We start from the raw sequence: 3,467 nt of genomic DNA, 5'->3' as shown, positions 1-3,467 counted from the left end.
CCCTAACCCCTCCCTACTCTCTAACCCCTCCCTACTCCCTAACCCCTCCCTACTCTCTAACCCCTCCCTACTCCCTAACCCCTCCCTACTCCCTAACCTCTCCCTACTCTCTAACCCCTCCCTACTCCCTAACCCCTCCCTACTCTCTAACCCCTCCCTACTCCCTAACCCCTCCCTACCCCCTAACCCCTCCCTACTCTCTAACCCCTCCCTACTCCCTAACCCCTCCCTACTCCCTAACCCCTACTCCCCAACCCCTCCCTAACCCCTCCCTACTCCCTAACCCCTCCCTACTCCCTACTCCCCAACCCCTCCCTACTCCCTCCCTACTCTCTAACCACTCCCTACTCCCTAACCCCTCCCTACTCCCTATCCCCTCCCTACTCCATAACCTCTCCCTACTCCCTAACCCCTCCCTACTCACTAACCCCTCCCTACTCCCTAACCCCTCCCTACTCCATAACCCCTAACCCCTCCCTACTCCCTAACCCCTCCCTACTCCCTAACCCCTCCCTACTCCCTAACCCCTCCCTACTCCATAACCCCTAACCCCTCCCTACTCCCTAACCCCTCCCTACTCCCTAACCCCTCCCTACTCCCTAACCCCTCCCTACTCCATAACCCCTAACCCCTCCCTACTCCCTAACCCCTCCCTACTCCCTAACCCCTCCCTACTCCCTAACCCCTCCCTACTCCATAACCCCTAACCCCTCCCTACTCCCTAACCCCTCCCTACTCCCTAACCCCTCCCTACTCCCTAACCCCTCCCTACTCCCTAACCCCTCCTTACTCCATAACCTCTAACCTTAACCATTTGTCACCGCAGTGACACCACCTGCGTCACTACCTGTTGACTACCTGTTGAGTCTGCAGACGTGTTGCTGTGCGTTTTGCTGCCAACTTTACTTTACTTTGCTAGCTGACAACTTTACGTTTTTTTTGTTTTGTTTTTAATTACCGTTTATATTTTTAGTTTTTCCATCGCAACTTTCTTCCCTCATTCAACTTTTTCACTCCGGACGCTTTATCTGGACATGGTTCGTCAACACCTTCAACAGCCGAAGCTAAGTACTAACATTAACATGATGTCTTTTAATTGCAGTCGCTGTACTCATAATATACAGGAGAACGATCGCCTTACGGCGAGAATAGCTGTGCTACAAGCCCAGCTTCAGACGCAATCGTTAGGCAAGGGTAATTTCAGTGTAGGAAAGGAAGAAACAGCGTCTGTGCCACCAGTAAGTACAGATAGTAACGTTAGTATAAATCCCCCCGCACAGTCCCCGCAGCCGGACAACTTTCTCATGGCTTCTGGAGGGAAATGCTGTTGGAATGCTCAACCGGTGTCGCTCATTCAGCCGACAGAAACTTTCAACCGGTTCTCCCCATTATGTAGCGAGTCGGAGTCTGAGTCTGAGTTTTCTCTTGTCTCTACTCCTCCCGTTACGGGGTCTGAGACGCCGAAGGCTCCCACCATTAGCTCTGACAAATTGAAAACCCTAGTCATTGGCGACTCCATTACCCGCAGTATTAGACTTAAAGCGAATCACCCAGCGATCATACACTGTTTACCAGGGGGCAGGGCTACCGACGTTAAGGCTAATCTGAAGATGGTGCTGGCTAAAGCTAAATCTGGCGAGTGTAGAGAGTATAGAGATATTGTTATCCACGTCGGCACCAACGATGTTAGGATGAAACAGTCAGAGGTCACCAAGTGCAACATAGCTTCAGCGTGTAAATCAGCTAGAAAGATGTGTCGGCATCGAGTAATTGTCTCTGGCCCCCTCCCAGTTAGGGGGAGTGACGAGCTCTACAGCAGAGTCTCAGCACTCAATCGCTGGTTGAAAACTGTTTTCTGCCCCTCCCAAAAGATAGAATTTGTAGATAATTGGCCCTCTTTCTGGGACTCACCCACAAACAGGACCAAGCCTGACCTGCTGAGGAGTGACGGACTCCATCCTAGCTGGAGGGGTGCTCTCATCTTATCTACCAACATAGATAGGGCTCTAACTCCTCTAGCCCCACAATGAAATAGGGTGCAGGCCAGGCAGCAGGCTGTTAGCCAACCTGCCAGCTTAGTGGAGTCTGCCAATAGCACAGTCAGTGTAGTCAGCTCAGCCATACCCATTGAGACTGTGTCTGTGCCTCGACCTAGGTTGGGCAAAACTAAACATGGCGGTGTTCGCCTTAGCAATCTTATTAGGATAAAGACCTCCTCCATTCCTGCCATTATTGAAAGAGATCGTGATACCTCACATCTCAAAATAGGGTTACTTAATGTTAGATCCCTCACTTCAAAGGCAGTCATAGTCAATGAACTAATCACTGATCATAATCTTGATGTGATTGGCCTGACTGAAACATGGCTTAAGCCTGATGAATTTACTGTGTTAAATGAGGCCTCACCTCCTGGTTACACTAGTGACCATATCCCCCGTGCATCCCGCAAAGGCGGAGGTGTTGCTAACATTTACGATAGCAAATTTCAATTTACAAAAAACAAAATGGCGTTTTCGTCTTTTGAGCTTCTAGTCATGAAATCTATGCAGCCTACTCAATCACTTTTTATAGCTACTGTTTACAGGCCTCCTGGGCCATATACAGCGTTCCTCTCTGAGTTTCCTGAATTCCTATCAGACCTTGTAGTCATAGCAGATCATATTCTAATTTTTGGTGATTTTAATATTCACATGGAGAAGTCCACAGACCCACTCCAAAAGTCTTTCGGAGCCATCATCGACTCAGTGGGTTTTGTCCAACATGTCTCTGGACCTACTCACTGCCACAGTCATACTCTGGACCTAGTTTTGTCCCATGGAATAAATGTTGTAGATCTTAATGTTTTTCCACATAATCCTGGACTATCGGACCACCATTTTATTACGTTTGCAATCGCAACAAATAATCTGCTCAGACCCCAACCAAGGAGCATCAAAAGTCGTGCTATAAATTCTCAGACAACACAAAAATTCCTTGATGCCCTTCCAGACTCCTTCTGCCTACCCAAGGACATCAGAGGACAAAAATCAGTTAACCACCTAACTGAGGAACTCAATTTAACCTTGCGCAATACCCTAGATGCAGTTGCACCCCTAAAAACGAAAAACATTTGTCATAAGAAACTAGCTCCCTGGTATACAGAAAATACCCGAGCTTTGAAGCAAGCTTCCAGGAAATTGGAACGGAAATGGCGCCACACCAAACTGGAAGTCTTCCGACTAGCTTGGAAAGACAGTACCGTGCAGTACCGAAGAGCCCTCACTGCTGCTCGATCATCCTACTTTTCCAACTTAATCGAGGAAAATAAGAACAATCCAAAATTTCTTTTTGATACTGTTGCGAAACTAACTAAAAAGCAGCATTCCCCAAGAGAGGATGGCTTTCACTTCAGCAGTAATAAATTCATGAACTTCTTTGAGGAAAAGATCATGACCATTAGAAAGCAAATTACGGACTCCTCTTTGAAT

This window comes from Salvelinus alpinus, chromosome 30 (assembly GCF_045679555.1).
Source record: "Salvelinus alpinus chromosome 30, SLU_Salpinus.1, whole genome shotgun sequence".
In the NCBI taxonomy this organism is placed as follows: domain Eukaryota; kingdom Metazoa; phylum Chordata; class Actinopteri; order Salmoniformes; family Salmonidae; genus Salvelinus; species Salvelinus alpinus.
This window is presented reverse-complemented; position numbering follows the sequence as displayed.